The sequence below is a fragment of the Coregonus lavaretus genome (genome assembly GCF_964263955.1).
Source record: "Coregonus lavaretus genome assembly, chromosome: 19".
NCBI classification, from domain to species: domain Eukaryota; kingdom Metazoa; phylum Chordata; class Actinopteri; order Salmoniformes; family Salmonidae; genus Coregonus; species Coregonus lavaretus.
The window spans coordinates 45,792,166-45,806,236 of NC_140006.1; positions in this window are offsets into that span (position 1 = coordinate 45,792,166).

The window sequence follows — 14,071 nt, forward strand, 5'->3', positions numbered from 1 at the left end:
TCAATTGGATTCAGGTCTGGGGAACGGGCGGGCCAGTCCATAGCAACAATGCCTTCCTCTTGTAGGAACTGCTGACACACTCCAGCCACATGAGGTCTAGCATTGTCTTGCATTAGGAGGAACCCAGGGCCAACCGCACCAGCATATGGTCTCACAAGGGGTCTGAGGATCTCATCTCGGTACCTAATGGCAGTCAGGCTACCTCTGGCGAGCACATGGAGGGCTGTGCGGCCCCCCAAAGAAATGCCACCCCACACCATGACTGACCGACCGCTAAACCGGTCATGCTGGAGGATGTTGCAGGCAGCAGAACGTTCTCCAAGGCGTCTCCAGACTCTGTCACATGTGCTCAGTGTGAACCTGCTTTCATCTGTGAAGAGCACAGGGCGCCAGTGGCAAATGCCAAACGTCCTGCACGGTGTTGGGCTGTAAGCACAACCCCCCCCTGTGGACGTCGGGCCCTCATACCGCCCTCATGGAGTCTGTTTCTGACCGTTTGAGCAGACACATGCACATTTGTGGCCTGCTGGAGGTCATTTTGTAGGGCTCTGGCAGTGCTCCTCCTGCTCCTCCTTGCACAAAGGCGGAGGTAGCAGTCCTGCTGCTGGGTTGTTGCCCTCCTACGGCCTCCTGCACGTCTCCTGATGTACTGGCCTGTCTCCTGGTAGCGCCTCCATGCTCTGGACACTACGCTGACAGACACAGCAAACCTTCTTGCCACAGCTCGCATTGATGTGCCATCCTGGATGAGCTGCACTACCTGAGCCACTTGAGTGGGTTGTAGACTCCGTCTCATGCTACCACTAGAGTGAAAGCACCACCAGCATTCAAAAGTGACCAAAACATCAGCCAGGAAGCATAGGAACTGAGAAGTGGTCTGTGGTCACCACCTGCAAAACCAGTCCTTTATTGGGGGGTGTCTTGCTAATTGCCTATAATTTCCACCTGTTGTCTATTTATTTGCACAACAGCATGTGAAATTTATTGTCAATCAGTGTTGCTTCCTGTGGACAGTTTGATTTCACAGAAGTGTGATTGACTTGGAGTTACATTTTGTTGTTTAAGTGTTCCCTTTTTTTTTGAGCAGTGTATTTTTAACAGACGAAAATCTGTTGTTTCTAGATCTGGTGTTTATTGTTCAGTCTTCTGTGATGTATATAAAGTGTAATATTGGAATGCAAACTCAAAATGGAATACATTTCAACCCTCTGGGCTCTATTTTAACAAACCTAACATGATGGTAAATCTAAGCACAGGCGGTAGTGCTATGGGTTCAGGGGTCAGAAATATTTTAGCTATTTTCACTATTACAATTATCGGCGCGCTTGCTGGGGTTGGCGCGAAAGGGCTGGGTTTTGATGAATAAACAAGTTGAGGATGTGTTGAGGCTTGGCCCCTCACTGGCCAATCAGAACATGCTCCATGGCGAAATATAAAAAAAAAAAAAAAAAATATGTGGTTGCTTCAAGTTGTGTATTTAAGGTCTTTTATGTATTGCCTTGGAATCAATTCCAATTCTAATATTAGTCCGTTATAGAAACGAAATAACTAAATGTAGACCTATCTTTGCAAAATACGTTAACTTAAACCCATTTGCAGTCCACATTGTTCTAATTAATTGCATTGCTTCAATAGCATTCACACTGATATAGGGGCTAGGCCTACTGTAAATTACATTATGGCTGATCATGGACATGCCAAACATGGTCAATAAGCAAGATTAAATTCATTATTGATAAGGCCTAAAAAGAGAATGAACAATTCTAATCAAAACAACTTGTTTTAAATAGGCCATGTCACACTCGCAGGCACCATCATTTCTCCTCGTGGACATATAATATTAAAACAACTCAGACCATGGAGGGTTTTTACGCACATTCAAACTTTTCACAGTAGCTGGACAAAGATCCAGTATAAATAGAAAGGGAGAATATCTACACCATTATACTGCTCCCAAATGTTTTATGAACATAATCAGAACCATTTTACAGATCAGATCACATTCACACATATCCAGAAGTTGCATTGCAAGCGCGACATGGACGTTGTCAACATTATACCAGGAAGGTGAATCATTCTAATAAGTTTGGTTGTAATAGAATTAAACGAAAAACAGGCAATATTACTTTTTTTAAACAACAACAACAACAATAAATACATGTAAAATGTAATGACATCATAAAATCACCAGGATAAAAAGACTAATTGCTGTTGAACCAGCCTTCGTTATAGTTGGCCTAAGTGCTGGCTTGGGTTTTGATCATATGAAACGCAAAAACCAGCAATTTTTACAGGTTACAGTTCACTTTTAAATACGAGGTTCACCGGTATTCACCAAGGTTCTCATCTCTCATTTCATGACGGGCATGGACACGTAGCCTACATCAAGGAGGGGGTTTTATGCACGTCAAAACGGGACCTGCATGGCTAAAATAATGTGGGCCTGCCTACAATACATAGATAAAAAGGGAATGTCAGCTCACTGTTTTACTCCTCTCAAAATGTATATAAAATCGACAGTATTGACTACTTCGCGATTGCATTGGGCAGACCAAAAAAAAAAAGCCTTCATTGAGAGGAGGGGAGGCTATGCTTGATTTTTAATCAAATAAAACCAAATGGGAAAGAAAAAAAACATGTGTTTATTATGTTTCTAAATACGAAGTAAACAGGCACCAAAAGCACATTAGGCTTGTTCCATGAGCATGTGGACAGTGTGTGTCACGGCTGGATAAGATGCGTTTTCCGCTATCAAAATTCAGGCTATAACCAACTGCATCACCGCTAAAACCAGCTTTTGGTTGGTCTTAAATATTCCTATCAGCGCTTCCTGAAATTAGCACTTTGGATCATGTTTTTAAGGACACACTTAAAATATTTCCACCCGGCCCATCTGAGCGCAAGCGAGCTGATATGAGACAGGTAAATTGACAAACCTGGTGTTGGGGCTGGAAAATGCCAGGGCGCCAGTCTTTACATGACGAAATTGCAAACTAGTGCCGCCTTAACGCCAGCCAAGAATAGAGCTCTATATCTGATATCTGTTAAAGGTGTCTTTTTTCTTCTTCTTTTTTGCCCATAACCATGTGTGTGAGGTGTATACTTTGGTTTCAAAGTAGATTTGTTTAAGACTACCAAGAAACCCTCTGTGTGACCCCTGATTTAGACCACTGCAGTAAACGGTTAAACACAAATATGATGTTTCAAGTGAGAATTAGGTCTGATGCCAAAACACAAAGCAAATGATTGTCTATTTCACCCATATTTTATTTCATTTTAGCAACAAAAAAAAGAATTGTGTAGTTCCAGTAGTTATCTACACTGCTACATGGCAAAAAAAAGTTATTAACTACAGAAAACACTACCAAGATTTTAATTTAGTTCAACTACCACCAAGCTACTGCAAATGTATTTATATTACTAGTTGAACTATATGTAGGTCACTACTCCCCAACACTGGGGAATATATTTGAAGTCCTCATTGTCTGAGACAGAGTCAAGACAGAGTTAAATTTGATCTGAGACCAAGACAAGACTAAGACACTCAATACATGGTCTGGAGACCACAGTACAACACTGCTTTTAAGACCAGTCTCTAAGGCCAATGTAACGCTGTATCAATTCTAAGCAGCATATCATGCCCTCATTTCTCAATGTAAAACTTCCCTATGTCTTTGCAGCCAAACTGCCTGATAATAATATCATAAATAGTGTAGTCTGAGAGAGAGAGAGAGAGAGAGAGAGAGAGAGAGAGAGAGAGAGAGAGAAGAGAGAGAGAGAGAGAGAGAGAGAGAGAGAGAGAGAGAGAGAGAGAGAGAGAGAGAGAGAGAGAGAGAGAGAGAGAGAGAGAGAGAGAGAGAGAGAGAGAGAGAGAGAGAGAGAGAGAGAGAGAGAGAGAGCGAGAGAGAGAGAGAGAGAGTACAGTGCCTTCAGAAAGTATTCACACCCCTTGACTTTTTCCACATTTTATTGTGTTACACTGACCTACACACAATACCCCATCATGTCAAGGTGGAATGATGCTTTTAGAACGTTTGACAAATTATTTAAAAATGAAAAGCTGAAGTGTCTTGAGTCAGTAAGTATTCAACCCCTTTGTTATGGCAAGCCTAAATAAGTTCAGGAGTAAACATTTGCTTAACAAGTGACATCTGTTGCATGGACTCACTCTGTGAGCAATAATAGTTAGTGTTTAACATCATTTTTGAATGACTACCTCGTCTCTGTACCCCACACATACAATTATCTGTAAGGTCCGTACCTCAGTCGAGCAGTGAATTTCAAACACAGATTAAACCACAAAGCAGGGAGGTTTTCCAATGCCTCACAAAGAAAGGCACCTATTGGAGATGGGTAAAAAATTTTTTTTAAAGCAGCCATTGAATATCCCTTTGAGCATGATGAAGTTATTAATTACACTTTAGATGGTGTATCAATACACCAAGTCACTACAAAGATACAGGCGTGCTTCCTAACTCAGTTGCTGAAGAGGAAGGAAACCGCTCAGGGATTTCACCATGAGACCAACGGTGACTTTAAACAGTTACAGAGTTTAATGGGTGTGATAGGAGTAAACTGAGGATGAATCAGCCTGTACAGAATAAAAATATTCCAAATCATGCATCCTGTTTGCAACAAGGCACTACATTAATACTGCAAAACAATGTGGCAAAGTAATTCACTTTTTGTCCTGAATACAAAGTGTTATGTTTGGGGTAAGTCCAATACAACACATTACTGAGTACCACTCTTCATATTTTCAAGCATAGTGGTGCCTGCATCATCTTATGGGTATGCTTGTAACCGTTAAGGACTGGGGAGTTTATCCGGATAACATTTTTTTTAAAGAAACGGAATGGTGCTAAGCAAAATCCTGGTTCAGTCTGCTTTCCAGCAGACACTGGGAAATAAATTCACATTCCAGCAGGACAGTAACCTAAAACACAAGGCCAAATCTACACTGGAGTTGCTTACCAAGAAGACAGTAAATGTTCTTGAGTGGCCGAGTTACAGTTTTGACTTAAATCCACTTGAAAATCTATGGCAAGACCTGAAAATGGTTGTCTAGCAATGATCAACAAACAATTTGACAGAGCTTGAAGAAATTTAGAAAAGAATAATGGGCAAATGTTGCACAATCCAGGTGTGGAAAGCTCTTAGAGACTTACCCAGAAAGACTCACAGGTGTAATCGCTGCCAAAGGTGCTTCTGACGTGTATTAACTTAGGGGTGTGAATGTATATGTAAATGAGATACATTTGCTAATTTCTAAAAAACATGTTTTGAATTTGTCATCACAGGGTAGTGTGTGTAGATGGGTGAGAAAAAACCCTACTTAATCCATTTTGAATTTAGGCTGTAACACAACAAAATGTGGAATAAGTCAAGGGGTATGAATACTTTCTGAAGGCACTGTAGCTGGTTCCATGAGAATAATTAAATAAATAGTGTAGTCAGAGAGAGAGAGAGAGAGAGAGAGAGAGAGAGAGAGAGAGAGAGAGAGAGAGAGAGAGACAGAGAGAGAGTAGCTGATTCTTTGCTGTCTCTTGGTTTGCGTACCTTTCATGTCACCAGACCTTGTGTATATCAGCTTTCCAACAGTGTGACAAAATTCAGTCCCATAGATTTGGACTGTCTGGCCTTGAACTACTCCAGTCTCTCATTCATGTTTGCCAGGAGAAACTGAATGGTTTGGCGCTGGCGTGAGAGCTGATACAGTTCTCCCAAACAAAAGCAGTGAGAATGAGCTGATTAAAGTAGCAAGGATCTATGCATAATGTTCTACAATGTGCATCGACATTACTTTTACCACATATTTTTTGAATACGCAACATCACAGTTATATATCTATACATTTTCTTATGACAACCTGTTGATAGGTGTCCAACATGGGTAACTAGACTTCCAAGATTAATTCTCTATAATAATATTTCAGTCTAACACTTTTATTGCCCTGCTTGTCTTTCTTACACTTGGTTTCTCACTAGCACTCATTTGACCGATAACTGCTCTATTGAGGAAAGCTTCACTTGCAGTGACTGTGATATGTGGTCGTTTCACCGAACTAAGTTGTATGCACTGAATGTAAGCCGCTCTGGATAAGACTGTCTGCTAAATCAACAAAATGTTAATGAGCATTTGCATTAACTTGCATGATGTAAAGCACCAGGACCTGTTGTGTATTTTAAAAACGACGAATAAACTAATAGACCCCATGACTATGATGTTAAAGGGGATGTTAAAGGGGACGTTAAAGGGGTCGTTAAAGGGGACGTTAAAGGGGATGTTAAAGGGGACATTAAAGGGGACGTTAAAGGGGATGTTAAAGGGGACGTTAAAGGGGACGTTAAAGGGGATGTTAAAGGGGACGTTAAAGGGGACGTTAAAGGGGACGTTAAAGGGGACGTTAAAGGGGATGTTAAAGGGGACGTTAAAGGGGACGTTAAAGGGGACGTTAAAGGGGACGTTAAAGGGGACGTTAAAGGGGACGTTAAAGGGGATGTTAAAGGGGACGTTAATTTGGATGGGGGGATTTATAGTGTATCAGTCATGTTTATTTGGATGGGGGAGATTTATAATGTATCAGTCATGTTTATTTGGATGGGGGGGGGATTTATAATGTATCAGTCATGTTTATTTGGATGGGGGGGGGATTTATAGTGTATCAGTCATGTTTATTTGGATGGGGGAGATTTATAATGTATCAGTCATGTTTATTTGGATGGGGGAGATTTATAATGTATCAGTCATGTTTATTTGGATGGGGGGGGGGATTTATAATGTATCAGTCATGTTTATTTGGATGGGGGGGGATTTATAATGTATCAGTCATGTTTATTTGGATGGGGGGGGATTTATAGTGTATCAGTCATGTTTATTTGGATGGGGGAGATTTATAATGTATCAGTCATGTTTATTTGGATGGGGGAGATTTATAATGTATCAGTCATGTTTATTTGGATGGAGGGGGATTTATAATGTATCAGTCATGTTTATTTGGATGGAGGGGGATTTATAATGTATCAGTCATGTTTCTTTGGATGGGGGGGATTTATAATGTATCAGTCATGTTTATTTGTATGGGGGAGATTTATAATGTATCAGTCTAATGGAGGTGTACACAACAGAACATCACGCATTCAAGTGTTTGAACTTCTAACGATGCTGCACGGGATGATAACGTCGGGTGGTTTCGTTGCATCCAATGGCAGTGTCTGTGATAAAATAACGGAAGGAGCTGCTTGTGGATTTGAGTTTTGACACCGCCAAAACAAACGCTATGTGGGTGTAGGCTAGCACGGATCTGATATAATCTAGGCGCTAATGTTAGATGGTTTCTCACCCTGAAAATAGTCTATGGGCCAGGAGAAACTGTAATCCATGGTTTGGTTTTCTTTAAAGCTGGAATCCTTAATTGGTGAAACTGCCACGTCCGTTTGGGATTTAAGAACAACAAAGAAGTTACTGCAAACAACGAACACTGTTTTTTCCCCCTCGGACATCATTGCACGAGCGATATAGTTCAGCAGAATACGTACCGCCATTTTTTAAACCACGCTGCTGAATGCTACTCTCCTCCATTTCCGTCAACAGAACAACAACAAAGACAGCGGCGCCGTTTCCCCCTAATACGGATTCCATCTTTTAACAGCAACTACAAACCTCAGCTAACTTTAGCCACCCCTAGTTAAAAATCTACGGTAGTGTGATAGGTGCATGCGGCTAATGTCAGCTTTTTGTTAGTTGCTATGCTACGTGGAAACAAATCGTTACATTTTTTTGTTGAGTTTTTCCTCACCAGATAATAAATACGACAAAATGGAGGGGTATTTAGCATTTGTATGTTGATGCGGGAACAGCTGCACCAGTAGAAACCAATCAGGAAGTTAAATAAAGCTAGCATGTGCACAGAGCCTATAGAATAAGAAATCCAGAAATGGCAGTGAATCACCACTTTAAAGCCATCCCTCAGGGCTTTAATCTGATTTTGACCTCAACATTTAATTACTCATTAGAACTCAGCCTAGGCGATTTTCCCGCCTTTTCTTTATATCTGAAAGGTATTGCTGGCAACAAAAGCCTGCACTTTTATTTCCGCCAACCCGACCTAGTCATGATTGCGGTATTTAAAACTCCCGCCAACCCCTCAGTATGAACGTCGCCTTTCATCTTACCGTCTTTGGCGCACATTAAATCATGAAAATTCTATTGTTGTTTCCGACATCAAACTTGTCCTTCTCAATCACAAAGCTTCACAGAAATGCTAAAAGGCGAACCATGCCAACAAGGGGCCATGGTTAATCTTTAGGGCCAGGAGATAGCACTCCTCCGAGTCCCACATGGCCTGTTTGCCTCCCGCACGTCCTCCTCCTCCTTACACGGGGGATATCGGGGAGCACTCGAGTCTTGTCCTTGAAGCTGTGGAATGTTTGCTGCTCTCCTTGTTTATGGTCAGACAGCCCTGCGACTGAGGCTCAATGTCACTCACAAGCATCCAGCCGACTAGCCTTGTGGCAGGGCCCAGTCTGTCTGCCAGGGAGTGTCCCTCTGGGGTTCCAATCTCTACTTTGTGTCCATGACTGATTGCGTCTGCATTTTCTACCCTTCTCCCCGGTCATGGATTTAAAAGCATTGGATTTGGAGTAAGCATTGGCTGGAGGGGGTTTCTACCAAAGTCCATGACGGGAAGTGTGCAAGTGCCTTTGATTTTTACCAATGTCTTAACCTTCTTACCTTGAAATTAGTCCATGAATGACTTATCACAGCCATCAAATGTTCGAGTATAGTAGTTTGTCATGTTAGCATATAGCTTACGTTAGCACCTAATTAATTTTCATTCATTTGTGTCGGTACTCATTGCACATACTTGAATGGAACTTATTTTGGAACTTATATCAGTCCAGCCACTGTTGGTCCTATACATTTCTTCAAGGAAGGGAGTAAGGACGAATGTGTCTTCAGAGTGCCCAAACAGAGCCCTTGTCTCACCCAGATGCCTTCTCTAAACATCGTACCATAGCTGTGAAGTTCTCTCCAGGAGCCTTCTCCAAACATTGTGCCATTGCTGTGAGGTTCTCTCCAGCAGCCTTCTCCAAACATCATGCCAAAGCTGTGAAGTTTTTCCCCAGGAGCGTTCTATAAACATCGTGCCAAAGCTGTGAAGTTCTCCCCAGGAGCCGGCATGTTCACACATGCAGCACATGGAACAGGAAAAGCATCATTTGCTCCACAGCTGGTCTGCTTCCTCCTAAACCAAAGCAGCCAGCTGATATATGATAGCTATTTACTACAAATGTGTCTGCACCAGAGTGCCGTATACTGGGTATGGTGCTACTGGTCCTGGGTCCTGGACTAAAAAGCTGCATGAAGAATCTCTATTGAAGTAGCCTTACTAGCGGTAGCCTAGCGTGGATAATATCACTGGGGAAGCCAGGAAAACAAAAGCCATATTACTAACCTATGTGTTTTGATAATTGCTTTAACATGTTAGTTCACTTCCTTTCATGGACAATGATGAGCCAGCTAGTTAACATTAGCCTACTACATCTAGCTACATATTGAACTTCCATCCTCTCAGTCCAGGGGCACAATGTATGAATTTATGGTTGGATCAGAATCAGCGAGTACACAGAATTAAGTAAAGCCACAAGTCCAAATCCCTATCTCCATTCATGACTAATTTAGAAAAGGGACAATTTTAGCTAGCTAGCTAGCCACCGGAGAACAACAACACAACGAGATGCAACAAGTTCAAGTTCTTTCTGTCAACGATGTTTGGCTTTTGATGTCATGTGATTGGTGTGAAGCCAAATCCAAACTGGCTTCCCTTTAAACTTTTCTTTGGGTTCCCCAGGACCCTTCAGTTATTATTGTTTTACTCGCTGGCTTCCAATTCATTTAATGATATTGTCGGCAACAACGTCCTGCTCTTTTTGACCAGACAGCCTCAGATAGATGGGATACATGCTGCGCGTGCACCATTGTGTGAATGTTGATATTGTCACACCAGACACGATCAGGACACGCAGGTTGAAAATATCAAAACGAACTCTGAACCAACTATATTAATTTGGGAAACAGGTCGAAAAGCATTAAAAATGTATGGCAATTTAGCTAGCTAGCTTACTGTTGCTAGATAATTTGTCTTGGGATATAATCATTGGGATGTTATTTTACCTGAAATGCACAAGGTCCTCTACTCTGACAATTAATCCACAGATAAAAGGGTAAACCGAGTTTGTTTCTAGTAATCTCTCCTCCTTCAGGCTTCTTCTTCTTTGGATTTTATATGGCGGTTTGCAACCAACTTTAAGGTGCATTACCACCACCAACTGGACTGGAGTGTGTACCTCAGTTCATCTTTCCATCACCCACATAGGTAAATGCTCCTAAAAACCAACGAGGAGATGGGAGAGGCAGGACTTGTTGACGCGCAATGATTGACTAACATGTATGTGTACATTTATTTTGAAACGCGAGCGGTGTGGTCAGCATGTTGGGGAGACAGAGGGGCGCTGTTTCGCTCTCTCGGATGCTTTCTCCGGTGAGATACATTCAGCCTCTTGAGAATTGAAGGAAAATGATGAAACACAGAGACACGAAATATAAATTATTTAACTTTTTTTTTTCTTGGTACATCTACCCTCGGCATCCAGGAATACACACCGCTTAATCTTTGTCTCGGAAACTGGCTTTATGAGTACAGAACCTTAGATTTTTTCCCCTAAAGGTTTAATGAGATGGCCATAGAACATTAGTGAAATTGAAGTTGCATAGGATATTAGCATATTGAAAGATAATATACACTGGACAAAAATATAAACACAACATGTTAAGTGTTGGTCACATGTTTGATGATCTGAAATAAAAGTTACCCGAAATTTTCCATTCGCACAATAAGCTTATTTCTCTCAACTTTTTTGCACAAATTTGTTTACATCCCTGTTAGTGATCATTTCTCCTTTGCCAAGGTAATCCATCCACTTGACAGGTGTGGCATATCAAGAAGCTGATTAAACAGCATGATCATTACACATATGCAGCTTGTGCTGGGGACAATAAAAGGCCACTCTAAAATGTGTAGTTTTATCACACATCACAATATCACAGATGTCTCAAGTTTTGAGTGAGTGTGCAATTGGCATGCTGACTGCAGGAATGTTCACCAGAGCTGTTGCCAGAGAATTGAAAGTTCATTTCTCCACCATAAGCCGCCTCCAATGTCGTTTTAGAGATTTTGGCAGTAAGTCCAACCGGCCTCACGTGTAACCATGCCAGCCCAGGACCTCCACATCCGGCTTCTTCATCTGCGGGATCGTCTGATACCGGTCACCTGGACAGCTGATGAAACTGTACGTTTTCACAACTGAAGAATTTCTGCACAAACAGTCAGAGACCGTCTAAGGAGCTCATTTGTGTGCTAGTCGTCCTCACCAGGGTCTTGACCTGACTGCAGTTCGGCGTCGTAACCGACTTCAGAGGGCGAATGCTCACCTTCGATGGCCACTGGCATGCTGGAGAAGTGTGCTCTTCACGGATTAATCCCGGTTTCAACTGTAACGGACAGATGGCGTTGTGTGGGCAAGCGGTTTGCTGATGTCAATGTTGTGAACAGAGTGCCACATGGGGGTGGTGGGGTTATGGTATGGGCAGGCATAAGCTATGGACAATGAACACAATTGCATTTTATCAATGGCAATTTGAATGCACAGTGATACCATGACGAGATCCTGAGGCCCAATGTCATGCCATTCATTCGCCTCCATCACCTCATGTTTCAGCATGATAATGCATGGCCCCATGTCGCAAGGATCTGTACACAATTCCTGTAAGATGAAAATGTCCCAGTTCTTCCATAGCCTGCATACTCACCAGACATGTCACCCATTGAGCATGTTTGGGATGCTCTGGGTCGATGTGCACGACAGCGTGTTCCAGTTCCTTCCAATATCCAGCAACTTTGCACAGCCATTTAAGAGGAGTGGGACAACATTCCACAGGTCACAATCAACAGCCTGATCAAACTCTATGCGATGGAGATGTGTCGCGCTGCAAGAGTCAAATGGTGGTCACACCAGATACTGACTGGTTTTCTGATCCACACCACTACCTTTCTTTTTAAAGGTATCGGTGACCAACCAATGCATATCTGTATTCCCAGTCATGTGCAATCCATAGATTAGGGCCTAATTAATTTATTTCAATTTACTGATTTCCTTGTATGAGCTTTAACTCAGTAAAATCTTTGAAATTGTTGCATGTTGGGTTTATATTTTTTGTTCATTGTAGAACCATTCAAAACTAAATCATTGTGAGGTTTCCATAACTGTATTATTAATCCATTACCTGGATGCTTGAAGTAAAATGTAAATGAAACACAAGACAGAACTTGTACAACTCATTGTGTTTAATTGCTGCCAAATAAGTTATATAAAAGCATGTCCACAAGCGACAATTGTGATTTGTAAAACAAAGCAATATAACACCTTCTTTTTAGTAACTCAAGAGTATGTAAAGTTGTCCAAATGTATTGTTTCAGTGTGTCTTCTCATTTGCCATTGGAAGAATAATGAACCAAATTGAAACACATTCTCTGACCTTTATATATTTGTCGTTTATGACATGTCACATTATACAGCATGTTTATTATCATATATGTTATGTTTGGAACAGCACTGCTCTCCAATTTCAATTTGTCAATCATTTAGACCAAGATAATGGTAGTGAAAGAAGTGTTGAAAAAGTAAAATTATGGAAAAAATCAAACCATATTAATTTAACCATCAGAATAGATTTTCAGACATTTAAGTGTAATTTTCATAGTTTTCATACATTGGTCAAAGTGTATGTTTGTCATCACTATTTTCATAAAATTTTCTCTTTGTCATCACTAGTTGTTAGGAAATATTAATCGAGATGCTTCAGTAGAGATTGTCCTTCTGGTAAACTGTTCACCTTGAAAGCTAATGGTGCTCCTATCTTTGGTGTTACTTTGAGTAGCTGTAGTATGTATATGAAGAGTTTATTTCCAAAATGCTATATCCACCAATTTTTCACATTTGTGTTTTTTTCATCAGAAATGATTGCTTATGGATACCTTAATGTGTGTGTAAAATATTACTGTTCTCAGATGTTTCATTAATAGATTTAAATTGTGTATTAAAATAGTTTTTTTTTGCTAAATGCTATATATCCGTTATTTGACTGCGATATGTGGCTGTCTCATCTAGCTATCTTAAGATGAATGCAATTGTAAGTCACTCTGGATAAGAGTATCTGCTAAATTACTAAAATGTCAAATGTAAATGTTTTACATACAGATCTCATATTACTGTACTGATTTTAAGAAGCTGTGATGGCTGAGTGGTTAAGGCGTTGGACTTGAAATCCAATGGGGTTTCCCCGCGCAGGTTCGAACCCTGCTCACAGTGCAGTGGTGAACCTGTCTTTCTTATGTAGCTCAGTTGGTAGAGCATGCGCTTGCAACACCAGGGTTGTGGGTTCGATTCCCACGGGGGGCCAGTATGAAAAATGTATGCACTCACTAACTGTAAGTCGCTCTGGATAAGAGTGTCTGCTAAATTGTAAATTGATTTAGTTGTCTTACTTATTTAAATATTGATGTCATACGGAGCATTTGTACAGTTCTTTATAAAAAAAAGTAGTTATTTATTACATTGACTGTGTAAAACCTAACAGTACTACGTTTTGCTAAAAAAAAAACATGATTATTTGTCTCTGAAATAAACCGTCAAGTGATAGATCTCAAACAAATACGTCTGTCATCGAACAACCCTATGCCATGATTAGGAAAAAACAACCCAATTTCAATGAGTTCTTTAAACTATAAAAGCTAATTTACCAACTTTTCTGCAAATGGATTCCCTTTATAGCGTTTTGGTAAGAAACTCTTCATATGTTACTTTGATTGAGCGAGTTGTTTATGTGTTTACATCTGTCTGGTGTATTGTGTTCTATAAACAGAGTCACTGATGCCACTTACCGTCAATGTGATCAAACTGGCAAGAATGTTGGTAATAGTGCAAATTTCAACATTTCGTTATTTTTAATG